The sequence below is a fragment of the Mandrillus leucophaeus genome, unplaced genomic scaffold (assembly GCF_000951045.1).
Source record: "Mandrillus leucophaeus isolate KB7577 unplaced genomic scaffold, Mleu.le_1.0 Scaffold113, whole genome shotgun sequence".
NCBI classification, from domain to species: Eukaryota; Metazoa; Chordata; class Mammalia; order Primates; family Cercopithecidae; genus Mandrillus; species Mandrillus leucophaeus.
The window spans coordinates 3,975,570-3,993,713 of record NW_012099543.1 but is presented as its reverse complement, the minus strand read 5'-3'; the positions used below and the strand labels follow the sequence as shown (position 1 = coordinate 3,993,713).

The following is an 18,144-nucleotide window of genomic DNA, read 5'->3' as shown; positions in this document are numbered from 1 at the left end:
AAAAAAAAAAAAAACTCCTGCAGCTAGCTTGGTGTCTTCCCTAACAGCTGCCCAGTTTTGTGCTTGAGACCCAGCGCATTGGTGGTGTAGGCTCCTGAGGGAATCTCCTGGTCTGCGTGTTGCAAAGACCACGGGAAAAGCATAGTATCTGGGCTGGAATGCACCATTCCTCATGGTACAGTCCCTCACGGCTTCCCTTGGCTAGGGGAGGGAGTTCCTTGACCCCTTGTGCTTCCTGGGTGAGGCAATGCCCCACCCTACTTCTGCTCACCCTCTGTGGGCTGCACTCACTGTCTAACCAGTCCCAGTGAAATGAGCCAGGTTCCTCAGTTGGAAATGCAGAAATCACCTGCCTTCTGTGGAAATGCAGAAATCACCTGCCTTCTGTGTTGATCTTGCTGGGAGTTGCAGACCAGAACTGTTCCTATTTGGCCATCTTGCCATCCCTCCTACTCCCATATTTACAACAAAAATTGGAGAGGGAAATTCTATATCCCAATTAGTGAGTATCCTGAAATGATTGTTCCAAATTATATTTACGGAAAAACATTATTAATTTGGAATTAATAATGGGGGAATACCAAACTGAAGCTGTCTCATTTTATCCTCTTCCTTGGTCAGTTTGTTTGGATGCATCCCAAATGTATACCTCTGGCTCTGGCTCTCTGGATACACCTTACCTGCCAGACTTCTCCAGATTAATAGTCTGCCTTGCAGTCAACAGATCCAAACTCCAACCACAAATTATCTTCTTCCTCCAATAATATATTACCCCAGTTTATGACAACATCAATCCAGTGAGTCACTGGGCTTCATTTCTGAGACCCTCCTCTTCTTCTCCATCTTCGTTTCTGGTGTGCAACCCTGGGAGCATCTCTCAGAGTATCTTCCACCTATTTCCTTTCTCTGTTCTCACTGTTAATGACCTTGTACCGTCACTGATTACGACTCACCTTGGCCCTAATGATAGTCTCCTGTCCCCTCCTCCAGGCCATCTGAAATATTATGCCAAAATTTCTAGAGTAATTTTGCTAAAATAAAAATTTAATCATGTCACTCCAGTAATCAAACATATTTAGTCTCCTTGACTGCAGGATAGAGGCCCTTCGGGCTAGAATTTAAAGTTGCTAGACAGGACACGTAAAGAGGCCTCATTCTGATTACTGTTTGTCTTTTGGCCATATTTCCCTCTATTCCTCCTCATTTGTGAACCCTAAACTCTGTTTATGCAGTGATGTTTGCTTTTAGTGATGACTGTGCACCCTCCTCCATCTCTTTGCTTTTAGTCTTGTAGTTACTAGAGCCACGTTTGTCATTCCTCCATCACTACCTCCATGTTTGTGTGGCCCTACTAAAAATACCACCTCTGCCAGCAGCCTTCCTTCCTCATCAAATCTGGAATCATATTTCCCCCTTGTATGGGAGATATGATGAGCACCCTGCCCTTTCCCCCTAGGCACATCATCTCCAGGAACACAGTTGGGTTTCCAGCCGTGAGCAGTTGCCTGAGGACATTCCTCTTGCACCTGGTACCAGGGCAGCTCACAAGTGCCAGAAATTTTCATTCCTCAGGAGTAGCCTTTAACCAATGAAGGAAGCAAACTGGAAGATAAATACCTGGGTGTCTTCGCCCCTCAGGCTAACGAAGGCATCTTCTGTTCTGTCCCCAGAGCTCCCCAGCAGCATTGAGCCCCAGTTGCTCACAGCAGGAATCTATTCCATAACGTACCTTTTGCTATGGGCTGGTCTAACTTCCTCACTCCCCTTTTGGTGCTTTCTATGATCACCTCCCAAATAAACCACTTGTGCGTGCATTCTTGTCTCATGGTTGGCTTCTGGTGGAAGCTAATGTAATACAGTGCCTGTGCTCTCATAGCAGGCTACTTAGACTTTCCCCTTCCTAACTTCATTTAGCGTGGGCAATACTCATTTGAGAAAAGTCTTCGAGATCAGAAACAGCATCTTTCTCAGCAAGTTCCTTTCAATACCTAGCACAATCTCTTACTTGTAGCAGGTATTCAACAACTAAAAGTTAAGTGTAAGTGCTTCAATGAAGAGGAAAATCTGCATTATGGCACTTAAAAGAAAAAGTTTAAAAAAATTATTTATAGTAATTCTATATAGAGCAATGACCACATCATACTTTAGAAACTCTGCTCTAATGAACAGAACAAATTATCTGTAGCCTCCATATTCCACACTTTTTGTTGTTGTTGTTGTTGAAATAAGATCTTGCTCTGTTGTTCAAGCTGGAGTGCAGTGACGCAGTCATAGCTCTTGCAGCCTTGAACTCCTGGTCTCAAGCGATCCTCCTGCCTCAGCCTCCCTAGTACCTAGGACTACATGTGTGCACCACCAGGCCTAGCTAATTTTTTAATTTTAGTAGCGATGAAGTCTCACTAGGTTGCCCAGGCTGGTGTCCAACTCGTGGCTTCAAGCAGTCCTCCTGCTTCAGCCTCCCAAAGTGTTGGGATTACAGGCATGAGCCACCACATCCAGCCTCATTCCATAGTTTTTGAGTTACCTGGTATTGAGAGTCACATTTCCATGTACCTGACCTGTTTCACTCACTGGCCTCTAAGCTCACTAAAGACAGACCGTTCATCTATGTTTCCTTATAATACTAGCCCCTTGCCTAATGTGTTGTACCCAGTATGTACTCAATTCCAAAAATATGTTTTATTGATTTTTTAAATTTTATTTTATTGAGACAGTGTCTTGCTCCGTTGCCCAGGCTGGCATGCGGTGGCACGATCTCAGCTCACTGTAGCCTCAATCTTCTGAGTTCAAATGATCTTCCTACCTCAACCTCCCAAGTAACTGGAACAACAGACACACACCACCATGCCTGGCTAATTTTTATTTATTTATTTATTTATTATTTTTTATGGAGACAAGTTCTTGTTCTGTTGCCCACACTGGTCTCAAACTCCTGAGCTCATCAGGCAATCCTTCTGTCTTGGCCTCCCAAAGTGCTGGTGTTGCAGGTGTGAGCCACTATGCCCAGCCCAAATTATTATTTAATGAAGCCAAGAATTATAAAGCACATGAAGGTGTTTTAAAATTGCTTCTTTTTAAAGAGGTGGTTTATTTTGTCACCTGGGCTGGAGTGCAGTGGTGTGATCTTGGCTCACTGCAATCTCTACCTCCTGGGTTCAAGTGATTCTCCTGGCTTAGCCTCTTGAGTAGCTGGGATTACAGGCACGCACCACCACGCTAGGCTAAATTTTTTTATTTGTAGTAGAGACAGGGTTTCACTATATTGGCCAGGCTTATCTCAAACTCCTGACCTCAAATGATCCGCCGGCCTCAGCCTCCCAAAGTGCTGGAATTACAGGTGTGAGCCACCACATCCGGCCTATACCTGTCATTTTTGTGCCCACTATAGAAAGCTAAACCAACAGAATTCTATTATATTACTTATATAAATTTTAAGTTGAGAGCATCCAAATTAATGAGGTTTTACTGTACTTATGAAATTAATTGGACAATTGTTGAAATCAAGATCTTGTCGAGAGAGTGTGTAATTCACATTAATCGTCTCTGAATATCCTAATTGTGTAGTCTTCATCCTTTTTGGCCATCATCTCTACTGCAGCATTATTCACATTCAGCTCTCTCTTTTCACCCCAAAGAGGCCCAGATCTTGTAACTTTTCTGCAACCAGAAAATCTAATTCCTTGTTTACAGACACAGCTGTGTGTGTTCCCTAGGCTGCTGTAGACATAGCCCTTTAAAAGTTAGCTTAGTTAAAGGAAACAAAATAACACAAAACAATAGAGGTGTGTGTGTGGAAATCAGTGTTGTATGGCCTGGACCTATTCTTATCATTCTTATAAAGTAACTCTTTCTGTGTGTGGTATTTCAGCTTTACTTTAATAATTAGCGAGTCCTGGTAGATCAGAATTTCACTTGGGCCTTGTCCCTTAGAAAATAGTGTTAGAGGTTCCTCTGCCAGTGGCATTGGCAGCCAAAAAGGGACAAAGTAGGGGATCAGTCTGTACTCACAAGTAGAGACCTTTACTTCTCGGGATGATCCAAATATCTGCATAATTTTACAATGGAGATAAAAATTGACCAAACACTTTTGAATAGGTTGTGCATATAGATATGGCCAGAGGGCTTGTGGGTGTAGTTGTTCAGATACAGTTACTCTGCTAAAAGGAATACAAATACAACACAAAGGTACATAAAGAAAAAAATTCTGCAGGAATCTATACTTAGGATTACATCTCTGGCATTTATATTTCTTTTTAATATTAGCCCTTTACCTGATGTCTCTCATACAGTATATGCTCAATTCCAAAAATAGTTTTTACTTTTATTTTATTTTGTTGAGACAGTGTCTTGCTATATTGCGCAGGCTGGCATGCAGTGGCATGATCTTGGTTCACTGCAGCTTCAATTTCCTGGGTTCACACGATCCTCCTACCTCACCTTCCAAAGTAGCTGGGACAACAGGCACACACAACCATGCCTGGCTGAATTTTTTGCTTTTTGTTTTTCAAATTTAATAGAGATAAGTCCTCACTCTGTTGCCCAGGCTGGTCTCGAACTTCTGAATTCACTCAGATCTCCTGCCTTGGACTCCCAAAGTGCTAGCGTTACAAGTGTGAGCCACTTTTAATGGCTCACACTTTTTAAATGTAGAATAAATGTTAGATTAAATATATTTGACCTCTGCAAAATTTAAATATTATTATTGTTAATATTTGAGAGAGAGTCCCACTCTTTCGTCCAGGCTGGAGTACAGTAGTGCGATCTCAGCTCACTGCAACCTCCACCTTCTGGTATTAAGCAATTCTCCTGCCTTAGCCTCCCAAGTAGTGGGAATTACAGGTGCGCACCACCATGCCTGGCTAATTTTTGTATTTTTAGTAGAGATGGGGTTTCACCATGTTAGCCAGGCTGGTCTCCAGCTCCTGACCTCAAGTGATCCTCCCACCTCAGCCTCCCAAAGTGCTGGGATTACAGATATGAGCTACCACACTGGCCTAAAATTATGATTAAAGAACAATAAAACACATGGTTAGGGAGTAGCAGTTTATTTTAATTATGTTCCCTTTTGAAAAACATCTGACAAATATTGCAACTAGCAATAAGTTTCCCAGACAGAAGAGATTTCCCAACAAGGAGAGGTCTATAATCCAGATCTTACATTGTTAACCTCAGGATTGGCTACAAACTTATTGCCTGATACAAAATGAAAATGCAGAACTCCTTGTTCAAAATGTATTAAGAATTTTTTGGCAGAGTAGAGCATTATTAAACCGAGTAGGGATGTGGGGGGTGGGGGGGGGCACTTGGGGACTGTGTTACTGTTGTTACTGTACAAGTCCTACACTTGTAAAACCAGTCCTGGTTATCCTCCAGTTACTGAGATCCTTCTCCACAAGATTTTGTTCTTAGTGTTTCTTGATTAAATGATGTATCCCTAGACACACATGAGAAATCTAGATTATGACTGAGTCTATAGAGGTGCTATGTAAACATGATTCTGTGATTTTTTTTCTTATTATTCTGTGATTTCTTAATATACTAGAACCTTTATCTATCCCACAGTGGAAGACATCATAGATTTTTTGGGTGGGGCTGGCTCTTAATAGAACTTCAATAATTAGGGCCAGGTGTGGTGGTTCATGCCTATAATCCCAGTACTCTGGGAGGCCAAGGCGGGCGAATCACTTGAACCCAGGAGTTCAAGACCAGCCTGAGCAACATAGGGAAACCCTGTCTCTACCAAAAATATAAAAAAATTGGCTGGGCTTTGTGGTTTGCATCTGTGGTCCCAGCTACTTGGGAAGCTGAGGTGGAAGGATCGCTTGAGCCCAGGAGGTTGAGGCTGCAATGAGCCGAGATTGTGCCATTGCACTCTAGCCTGGGTGACGGAGCAAGACCCTGACTCAAAAAAAAAAAAAAAAAAAAAAGAGAACCTCAATAATTCATGCTAGAAGTATATGCTTGCATTCCTTCCCACTTGATTGTCAGTTGTTAAAAGCCAAGACCCCAGTCTTGGGATCCTGAGCTTTTATGCAGTCATCTACCCCCACATAGTTTGGAATGAGGGAGAAATGGCAAAGGCACTTGCATGATTATTTCACTATGGCCTTTCTCACAAATTCCTCCCTGATCTCTGTCCCTTGCTGAAACAGAATCTGTGTACTCCTTTTCCTTCTGGGCCGCCTTCCAGGCAGGTGGAAGTCATCTCCTCGAGGCCTTTTCTCCTCCTTCCCAAACCACCCCTCCAGGCAATAGAGGGATGAGAATGGATCTTCCTGAACCAGAGAACTTGGTGTTTACTCCTGCTTCCCCACACTCTATTCCTCCTTATCTTGGAGGCCCAGCAGTATCCTTGAGTTTATCTTTGACTTGTATGACTTTGTTCTCCCTAAGAATGGAGTCAGGGGATAGAAACATTTCAGTTCTCTCTTGAAATTAGAATAAAGATGCAGAGGGCATGAGACCCACTTCTTCCGTAGATTCAGTTTTGATTGCTTAATCAGGTGAGTTTTATGTGTCTACTAAATCACAAATAATTTGAGAACAGCATGTGTTAGTAATCCTGAAAAATCCCAGGAACGGTTCTATAGGAGTGCCTCCAAATATGATTGGAATTCTTTGCTCATAGACAGTGTATTTTTTCCAAGTCTAAAAAAAAACATGTGCTGTGTGAATTGATTTTATTGTATTTTTTCTAATTAGTCTTTAAAAGACTTGGCTGTTTTGCTTATTGGTGAGCTCCCATGACAAACCAGGGCATTTGATTGAATTGTAAACCAACTTATGACCCTGAGCGAAGCAAACTTCCAGATTGTGATTCTTGTTATCAAAGCAGTTATGAAAAAAAAGTTGTAGAAAAGGCATTTTTTGGGCAATTTAAAAATTAATGTCTAGTAAATGAGAATAATCCTATCTATCCTCTTATTTATTTCAGAAGAAGAATTTCAGAGGTTTTAAGGAATTTTTAAAATGGGAAATTTAATAAGGAAATGGCATTACTTCTACTACTACTATTACTATTGTAAATATATTTAAGTATTATTTAATACTTAAGTAATTTTAAGTAATATATTTAAGTATTATTAGTTTTTAGAATTCGTGACCTCTTATGGCCAAATTGGTTTTTAATAAGCTAGAATTTAGTAATAGAATTTTTCCATTGAATTAGGTTTTAATAGAACCTAAGTTATTATTTAATGGATAATTTCTACTTGGAAATTGGTACGACATACTGAGTATACATTAGATGTGCTGAAGGGGCTATATGTCAAAATTACCTGTTTTATAGATACACCGAACACAATTTTCAATCTGTTATTAGTAGAATAATAATACTGGTCTACTTCATAGGATTTGTGGATCTTACTAAATAGATCTAAATTCAAATATGTTTCTTATGGCTTCATTGGACTATAATTAAACATACAATAAACTGTGCATGTTTAAAGCATATGATGTGATGCATTTTGATACCCTTGAAAGCATCTCCATCATCAAGGTAATGAATATATCCGTCACCCTCAAAAGTTTCCTTCTGCTTGTTCATCATCCCTTCCTTCCTACCTCTTTGCAGGGTGCCCTTGCCCCCACTCCCTCGGCAATCACAGACCTGCTTGGTTTTCATCACTATTGGGTAGTTAACATCTTCTAGTCTTTTTTTGTTCTGTTTTGTTCTGGCCTCTTTCACTCACCATAATTATTTTGAGATTCTTTCCTGTTGTTGGGTTTTGTTTTCCATAGTTTGGTTCATTTTTATTGCTGAGTCGAATTCTGTTGTATGGATACATCATTTTCTGTTTATTCACCGTCAAACGTTTTGTATGTATTTATTCTTTTCTTCTCTAAGCTAAACTTCATCTTCACTTCAATTCTGCCTCCCGAAGGCTTCATGATGTCACAGGAGTTTTGTTGTCAGCCCATCACATCTGCATCCAAATCACAGCCATATCTCTTGTGAATGTGTGAATGCGGCCTTTGCAGGTTTCTTCTCTGAGCTGCAGTGTCCTTATCTGAAAAATGAGCATAGTAATATGTACCTCTTAGGACTGTTGTAAGGGTTAAATATGTAAAGCATATAGAACAAAACTTGGCACAGTAAGTGCTATCTGGTTGGTAGTTATTATTACCATTGTTAAGTGCATATGATATGTTTGGTAGAACTTCCAGTCCATAATAAACTCTCAACAAATGTTAGCTATTATTATTAATTGTACTAATATCACTATAGAACATAACAACTCTTCATTTCTTTCCTTCCTTCCTCGCCCCTCTTATGTTTTCAGTCTCTTCACTATTTTTGTTACTAGTTGTCCCCGTGTTACCTGATCAGGCAAAATAAAGGAGGGCAGTGATTCCCAAAGTATGATCCCAGAACCAGCAACATGAGCACCGATTTGGGAACTTACTAGAAATGCAAATTCTCAGGCCCCACCCCAGACCTACTGAATCAGAAACTCTGGGGGGTGGGGCCATGGTCTGTGTTTTAACAAGCCTGCCAGGTGATTCTGATATAGCTAAGTTTGAAAACTAGTGCAGTCAGGTAATCGCCAGGCTGGTGCCAGAGTTAATGCAGGCTCAGTTCACATCAACCTTCTTGTTAGGAAAAGCACACTGTTGACTAATTGAGCTTAATATCAACTAAAACCCCTAAGTCCTTTTCACACATGTTGCTGCTAATCCCCATATTCCCCATCTAGCACTTGTACAGGATTCTTTTTGGACTGAAGTATAAGTCTTTACATTTATCCCTATTAAACTTAATCTTGTTAGATTCGGCCCATCGCTTCAGTCATGTTTGGGGAAATTTTAGTTCAGCTGGAATGAACCATGACAAAAAAGCAGGGCCCAGAGACCAAGGAGGAATGTTACAAGGACAACATCCTTTTATATATTGGCCAAATACTGGCCAACGAGATACTGACTATGGTGGGCTTCTAATTAAACACTTGAGACCCTGAGGGGATGTGGTAATTTGATTTCAGTTTAATTCAGCTAACATTTATTGGGCACCTACCAAGTTCCTGGCTGTGAACAAGGTACCAGAGGGGGTGCTAAACAGCTCCCTCTTTAATGTCAGATATTAATGTCTACTATCTGACATTAGTAGTAGAGACAAGTAGAGATGAAGGGGTTTTTGGTTTTGGTTTTATCGCAGGCACATTGTAGCCCAATATACCAAATACTCACAAGTCCCTTAAGGAAGAGAACTATTTTTTGAGTGCCAGATCCTTCACCATATGCTTTGTTGACGCTTTCATATTTAATTTTCAAACCAATCCAATGACATAGGAATGATTGCCCCATATAAATTTGAGGAAACATAGATTCAGAGGTTAATGCATTTCTTCAAGGTCCCACAGGTAGTTAGTGATAGAGCCCGAGGAAGCCCCGAATCTATATGGATTTAAAGAACATACTGCATATAAGCTTTCTCCTTGTGATCAAGAAAATTAAGGTCTTTAAATATCAAAACCACTAGTAGCTTAAAGTCCAACCATAAACTATTAATGCTTTTGGGCAGATTTATAATAGTTAGGTTTAAAATCCTAAAAACATTGAAATAGTGATACATTACCTAGTCCTATATACACTGAATAGTGCATTTAACTGGGCTCACAGTCCTAATTAAAAAAAAAACAACAACAGAAAAAAACTTATGTTTGGGTCAGGCGCGATAGCTCATGCCTGTAATCCTAGCACTCTGGGAGGCCGAGGCGGGCGGATCACTTGAGGTCAGGAGTTTGAGACCAGCCTTGCCAACATGGTGAAACCCTGTCTCTACTAAAAATACAAAAATTACCTGGTCATGGTGACGCATGTCTGTTATCCCAGCTACTCAGGAGACTGAGGCAGGAGAATCACTTGAACCAGGGAGGCGGAGGTTGCAGTGAGCCAAGATCGCGGCATTGCACTCCAGCCTACGGGACAGAGCGAGACTCTGTCTCAAAAAAAAAAACAAGTTATGTTTGGTTTTTTCTTATTTGCCTCTTTTAGAGTGTTAGCCACATATTTTAATCCATCTATATCACAATATTAATATTATATCAATATACAATATTAACACAGTATTATTAATACTGTAACTCCAAGTTGTTACCTGTAGCAGCCAAATCTTTGGAAAATATATAATTTCCTCCTCTAGGGGGCAAAACTAATCAATTCTATTCTAGCAGGTAATAGCTGTGATATTTTACTGATACATAATGTGCATTTTAGTAGAGTATCTTGTAGTATAATGAAAAGACACTGGACTTGGAGTCTGAAGATAAAAAATATGCTTCCCCTTACTAGCTATATCACCCTGGGTAAAAAAATTTAACTTATATAAACCTCAATTTTTAGATCTCTAAAATGGGATGATAATGTTCATGGAGTTGTGAAAATTAACTGAAATAGTATTTATGAAGTTTCTCTGTGGTCTGGTAATGTTTTACAAATATAAGGTTTTTTAAAACTTATCCATTTTACAAGCTGCCAAAATGTGAAATATTTTGGATGCTTCTGCCACCTACACATCTACCTAATTCGTAGAGTAGAATTTGAAATTTTTGAACTTCTCTGAAAACGCATCCATTCTTCCATAGTTTCTTCTTAGCAGTAGAGTTTCCTGTAGAGTTACGTACAAACAGTGGAATAGAACTGATATTAAAATTCTAGATTCGGTTTGTTAACTTGCATTTCAAAGATAAATTCTGTTTAACGAGCATTAATATTGTCAACACTACTGGCATCATCATTATAAAAAGATTCCCACTGGGTGCCAGCATGCCTGGTGCCATGTGCTATGGTTATATAAAGTGAGTTAAGCTTAAGAAGCCTAGCTCTTCGGGACTTTATAATATGGACAGACTTTATATGAAGAGGGGAAAAAGTAAAGATATGCATTTGAATGCCTGGATTTAAACCCCTGCTGCATCCCTTATTAGGTGTATGACACCTAGGCAAATGACAATCTCTTAAATTTCAATTTATTCATCTTTAAAATTGGGATAACAGTAACTACCAGATTGAGATGTTGTGAGAATTAAATGCTATATTATGGATAGAGTGCTTAGTACAATAGCAGTACTTAATGCACAGTCAGTATCAGATATTATCTGAGCTAAGAACTCTATACTGCAATATCAAACTCCTAAACTTTTCTTCTTTTTTTTTTATGTTACTTTAAGTTCTAGGGTACATGTGCATAACATGCAGGTTTGTTACGTATGTATACCTGTGCCATGTTGGTGTGCTGCACCTGTTAACTCGTCATTTACATTAGGAATATGTCCTAATGCTATCCCTCCCCCATCCCCCGATCCCCCAGCAGGCTCTGGTGTGTGATGATCCCCACCCTGTGTCCATGTGTTCTCATTGTTCAATTCCCACCTATGAGTGAGAACATGCAGTGTTTGGTTTTCTATCCTTGCGATAGTTTGCTCAGAATGATGGTTTCCAGCTTCATCCATGTCCATATAAAGGACATGAACTCATCCTTTTTTATGGCTGCATAATATTCCTTGGTGTATATGTGCCACATTTTCTTAATCCAGTCTATCATTGATTGGCATTTGTGTTGGTTCCAAGTCTTTGCTGTTGTGAATAGTACCATGATAAACATATGTGTGCATGTGTCTTTATAGCAGCATGATTTATAATCCTTTGGGTATATACCCAGTAATGGGATTGCTGGGTCAAATGTTATTTCTGGTTCTAGATCCTTGAGGAATCGCCACACTGTCTTCCACAATGATTGAACTAGTTTATAGTCCCAGCAACAGTGTAAAAGCATTCCTGTTTCTCCACATCCTCTCCAGCACCTATTGTTTCCTGACTTTTTAATGATCGCCATTCTAACTGGTGTGAGATGGTATCTCATTGTGGTTTTGATTTGCATTTCTCTGATGGCTAGTGATGATGAGCATTTTTTCATGTATCTGCTGGCTGCATAAATGTCTTCTTTTGAGAAGTGTCTGTTCATATCCTTGGCCACTTTTTGATGGAGTTGTTGGATTTTTTCTTGTCAATTTGTTTCAAACTCCTAAACTTTACATCTTTCTTTTCTGGTCATCATACCATGCAAAAATGAGGTTACTCTGATAATAATGAATAAATGCGAAGCCTGGAAATTATTGTCAATCACCTGCATTGCTTCATGAACCCCCTGGAATCACAGAGTCTTAGAGTAGGAACCCCAGACTTTGAAAGTCATTTAGACCAATGACCTTATTTTGCATATGGGGAAACTGAGATCCACTCAGGTTAAGTGTCCTATCCAAGGCTATATAGACAGTTTGTGATGAAGCTGGACTAAAATCTGGGCTCTACACTCAAAGTGTGTCACTCTCCCTCCTCCATACCGTCTCCCTAGACAGCCTGATCATTTTAATCCCTTCCGATATTTGCCTTGCCAATAGGACCATGCTGTTCTGGCCTGCTGCCAATTTAGGCTGTCCAATTCCAGTTAAGTCTTCATGGTTAATCTTGTTATTCATCTCCTCTTTTTTTCCTAGCATGTAAGTTTCACAATGTATTTAGTAGGGGGAAAACCCCAAAACCTGCCTTTGTTTTCCAAATAAAACCTTATTTGTGTCAAAAAAAATGAAATCAATAAAAGCTTCCTTGTTTGGATAGGGATGGGTTGTGAGTCCACAGGCCCATAGACTCAGCTCAGACCCTTCGTTCCCATTCCCTCTAAAGTGGTCCCTGAGGGAGTTCCACTGAACTCTCAGGGCTTCTCTTAGCAACACAATTTAAAAGTAACTGTCTCACATGTACATTTAACAATGGTTATTCCTGGGGACTCTCAACTTGTCAGGAACGTCTCAGGCCACTTTCATATGTGTGATCCTGTTTAGCATTTCTGTATTTTTTAATATGCTAAACAGGATTACACATATTATGACATATTTTAAATGTTTCCACTCAATAGATTAACATTTTAAATTCAGATACAAAATTGATGACAGCAGGTGTGACCTCCTTTTGATATAACACCAGAAGTTGAACTTTGAGATACTTCCACTTCCATCCTCAACTTGGCATTGGCCCTTAATTTTCTTAATTTGGCCTGTTCCTCGATTCTGAAGATCCAACTCAACCATCATTTAATGGGTGTCCACTATGTGTTAAGTTCCCCACTAGGTACTTGGGCCACAAAGATGAAAACGATATAATCTTTGCTCTTCAAGCAAGTAGCACATTAATGAGGGCAACAGCTCCAAAGTGTTCCCTATGGAACTGTGTCGTTTCATGCCTTTGAGCAGTTCCTGGCCCCTGACTTGTGTTAATAGCAGTGGAGGTGACACAGTGCCAGTTCAGGGCCCCTTTTAAGAGGACTGACAGCTTCTGATTCCTTCCTTTTGGAACGCTCTTATTTTGGAACCCTGAGCAGCTGTATAAGAAGTTGAGCTGCTTTAGTGGAGGGACCACATGAAAAAACCACATGGAGAGACATCATGAAGAGAAAGAAGCCCAGCTTTCCCAACACCAACATCCCAGCTTGAGCCCAATCCTCCAGCTATCTCAGCCAAAGTTCTAGACGTATGTGTGAACTGTCTTACATGCTCCATCTTTGTTGAGCCCTCAAGTTGACTGTAGCTCCCGCTGATGTCACGTGGAGCAGAAGAACCACATAGCAGATCTCAGTCAACACACGGAATTTTGAGATACTAATAATTTAGTTATTACTTAAGTCATTATGTTTTGGAATGATTTGTTACATAGCAATAGGTAACTGAAGCAGATGGGGAAAAAAATAATGATGCCATGTGGTAAGTGCTACCATTAAGGTATGTACAAACTGAAGTGTTAGCATTGACAAAGCCCTGACTAGACAGTAATTGACTAGGGACTAGAAGTATGCCAGGATTCATGGAGGAGCTGGCATAATGAGCTGAAGCCTGAGGAATGAGTCAAATGTCATCAGGTAAAGAAAGTAGCATGTATAAAAAACCCTAGGAGAACATGTTAACAATACATATTCAGTATGTAGTTCAGTGTCAGCTGGGAGATAAAGCATCACAAAGGTATACTAGAGCCAACTATAAAGGCCTTTTCTTATCAGGCTAATATTAACCTGCAGGCAGTGGAAAGCCAATGGAAGGTCTTAGGCACTGCTACGAAATGAGCAGTTATCATATCTGTTATCTTAGGCTTCCTTCTCCTTAGCCATTTTACGCTATGGATCACTTCCTCTTTCCCTTTTCGCTTCTCTGTGACTTTATCCAGGTTTTCCTCCTGCTGATCTAATAGGTGCTTCTTTTTTGGCTTCATTGGTTCCACTTAGTTTTCTACTGGAATTTCTCAAATTTCTGTCTTTGATTCTCTACTCATCTTTCCCAATATTCTCTTTTGGCTGCAACTGAGACTCCTTGGCAGAAGATTCGAAATCTCTGTCTTTAGACTGGCCTTGCTTTCTAAATGCCATGTTATCTCAGACAAGTAAAACCTAATTCAGTCCTCCTCCCCTCCCCACTTCCCCCCTGTTTTTCTTTTTTTAAAAAGACTTAATCCCAAATGTAATAGTAGCCACTTTTCCCCTAGAAAATCCAGCCCCTTCTCTTCATTTTCCCATTTTTCTGTCATTTCTTTCTATCACCCAGGCTTACAACTTCAGAATCACATCTTTAATTCCCAACTTTCTCACATACTTAACTGTCACTCAAGTTCAATTGTTCCTCCTTTATACTGTCTTTCACATTTTTTTGGTTTATTGCTTTCTTTATAGTTTCCTTAAAATTAATGCTGATCTTGCCAATCTCCTGCTATATTATTTTTTCAGGGCCGTTGAGTCTGTAGCTGAAAAACTGGTCCTTCCACAATCTGGTCCATAAGTGTCTTATTTTTCAACACTCTTCTTCTTGAACTCATCTGTACATAGTATAGCTTGTAAAGGGCCTTGATGTCAAGTTGATTTTAGGACCCTGACGCTGTGTTGTATATTCTGTGCGTAACACTATTTTTTATCTTGCCAAATAGGGAAGTAAGTTTAGCTAAATAAATATGAAGTTTTCTTGATAGGAAAGCATGGGGAACAAGAGGAAACATGTTTCTTTTTTTTTTAGGGCATTAGAGAAAGCTAACCAAGGAATAGAAGATAGATGCCTCGGTGCTGAGGATCAAATGTTTTTCATGGGTTGGCTAGAAGGAATCATTCGGAAGGCTTACTAAAAGCACAGATAGCCAGGCCCTACAGAATAGCAGTGGATCTAAAACTTGGCTACATGTTAGAATCACCTGTGGTGGGTGGATGGTAGGGAAGAGGCGAGAGATGCTTTAGAAAAATACTGATGCCTAGCTCCCCTCACAAGTAAGTCTGATTTAATTGGTTTTGACTGTAACCTGGGCAACAGAATTTTTTAAAGCTCCCCAGGTGATTTATAATGTACAGCCAAAGTTGAGAACATGACCCCAGAGATTCTGTTTCACTATGTCTGGGATGGGGACAGTGAATAAATGTCCCCATGTGATTCTGAGAGCCACCTTGCCACAGGAAGAAGCATTTGTTTCCCTGGATATTTCTGAAAAAGGATTCAATAAATGCCTAAGGCAGGCACAGAATGGAGTTGTTCTTATAGATGGGGTAACAGGCTGACTTCTGAATGGAAGCTAGTGAATATGTCCAGCTCATCCTCACACCCTCCTCTCACAATGAGATTACCCATCACTCTTCAGTTCTCTCCTCCCAGAAACCAAACTGACTTGGTTTTATCACTTTTTCTGCTTCAGCCAAACTGCCCTGTTTGTTGTCCTCTATGAATTTTCACTTTCATTGTATCTTTCTTTTCCTACTACTTAGCTACTTATGTCAAAACCTTACCCACCCTTAATGCTCAGCATAAATCCCACCATGGTAGTGAAAACTTCAGACACATACTGAAGTACTGGGGATTAGAACTGCAACATATTAACTTGGGTGGAGGAACACAATTCAGCCTATGTTCATACCTTATGTGACAGGTGAGAATATAAATTATAGCACACTGAAAACAAAGAAATACTTAGTTAGGGCTACACATGTGTTTATTATCATGCCAGTAATTTTGCTTTGAATGATAATTTCATACATATGACTCAGGAGGCAAGAAAGGATAAGTAATTATGAACTTAATTTTAATTAATTTTATTGATACTACTTATAACAGTTTTTGACTCATAATTGCCCATATGAGAGTTCAAGCAGTAGATATGGCTGAAGCTAAAATGGAGGAACATAAATGGCTTTAGGATATAGTTGAAAAAGTGTGGGATTTGGAGGGCGACTTTGGGTATATCACGACTTTTCTGAGCCTTTGCCCCATCACCTGTAAAAGGGAATGTTGGCTGTGTAATCAGTGAAGGTGGCATGAGCAAATGAATATGAAAATTTAAAACACTATTTAAAACACAAAATTTAAAACACTATTCAAATACTTTTATTATTATTGTGATGAGTGAGAAATTTGAAGAGAAGCCTCCAGAACTGTTCATTCCCCACAAAATAAGAGGTTCAGAGAAACTGAGACTAGAATGCTGCGAATAAAATCTAGCTGTCTTCTGTTGCTTGACTTTACCTAAAATCTTCTCATTGGTGTATATATTTTTTCTGAATATATTACACAGAAGAACCTTTATCATTGAAAATCCATATGATTACTAGCAATGAGTTTCAATGTTAATGAAGTGCTATTTGCATAGTATATAGGACCTGTCCTATTTTTTTATTACTTACAATATGGATAACATTTAGGAGTTGTTCTCAAGGTATTAACAGCTATTGGGTAAAAAGTCAGATTTCAAAACTAGAATGAGATAACCAGGTCTTTTCCTGATGCACTGATATTAAAGGGCTCCTATATATATGTGTGTGTGTATATATATGTGTGTATATATATGTGTGTGTGTGTGTGTGTGTGTATATATATATATATATTTTTTTTTTTTGAGACAAAATCTCACTCTGTCACCCAGGCTGGAGTACAGTGGAGTGATCTCGGCTCACTGCAACCTCAGTATCCCAGGTTCAACTGATTCTCTGACCTCAGCCTCCCAAGTAGCTGGGATTACAGGCAAAAGCCACCATGCCCAGCTAAGTTTTTGTATTTTTAGTAGAGACGGAGTTTCGCCATGTTGGCCAGGCTGGTCTTGAACTCCTGACCTCAAGTGATCTGCCCACTTGGGCCTCCCAAAGTGCTGGGATTACAGGTGTGAGCCACCACACCCAGCCAATATTTTTGGAATAATGAATTTTAAAAGTTGCACATGGTTTTAAGCCACTTGCTACTTGGCCTCCCCTGACAAGTCAGGGTGGCAAATCAGTCTTGGGCCCTGGGCCAGTGCCGTTGGCAGCCAGTTGAGATGATGGAGTTGGGGGCCAGAAGTCAGAGTCAGGAAGCCTCTTAATACCTGCAGGATGCCTCCTCTCTGTCTCCTTTCTTCCCTATGCTACTGATTTGAGGGTACTATTTTGCTGTTTGTACTTGGGGCAAAATTGCTACTTATGGCTTTGAAAGACATAGAAAAGGATCAATAACTATGAAATTAATGTTTAATGTCAGCCTGCTCACAGCTCCTTGATTTTCTGATGTGTGTCTAAATTACTGTTGTAGGCAATAAATACAGTATGAAGTTTGAATCCCCATTGTGCCTATGGCATATTAAATAAATAGCTTATGTATTTGCAATCCTTTCTTCTGATCCTACTTACCAGTCAACAACTCACTATCTTGTCCAGCATTCCCTCTTGTTCATACTTGTATATGGAGTATCTACCATAACCCCAATACTTAGTGAGTAGCTATTTCAGTGAAAAGGATAATAAGTAGGGTTGCTAAGGCCCATATGGTTCAAGTGAATCATATTAAAACAAAACAAGACCCACTGGAAATTATCGTTAAGTTTGCTGCTACAGTTCTTATAGTCATCACACTTGTCAATAACTCCAGAGCCATGGAGAATAGGTAAGTAACTAAGCAGCTCCTGAAAGGTGGGAAGGTAATGTTGTGTCTCTTATTTTTGGTGTTGCATAATTTATTTATTCTTGTAAAGGTTGGAAGGGCAAATGTAAGGAAATAGAAATTAAATGCAGGATGTTCTCACTCATAGGTGGGAATTGAACAATGAGATCACTTGGACACAGGAAGGGGAACATCACACATCGAGGCCTATTGTGGGGATGGGGGA

At 39.8% G+C, this 18,144-nt stretch overlaps 1 long non-coding RNA gene across 1 annotated transcript in view; it reads right to left on the bottom strand.

Annotated features, from left to right (window-relative positions):
• Positions 1-6,666: 6,666 nt before the first annotated feature.
• Positions 6,667-18,144, bottom strand: part of LOC105550427 — a 32,600-nt gene continuing 21,122 nt past the window's right edge. The window contains exons 2-3 of the long non-coding RNA XR_001007714.1: positions 9,800-9,917; positions 6,667-8,009 (exon numbers count right to left, since the gene is read on the bottom strand). This is a non-coding gene — a long non-coding RNA (uncharacterized LOC105550427). The remainder of the gene's footprint in view (positions 8,010-9,799; positions 9,918-18,144) is intronic.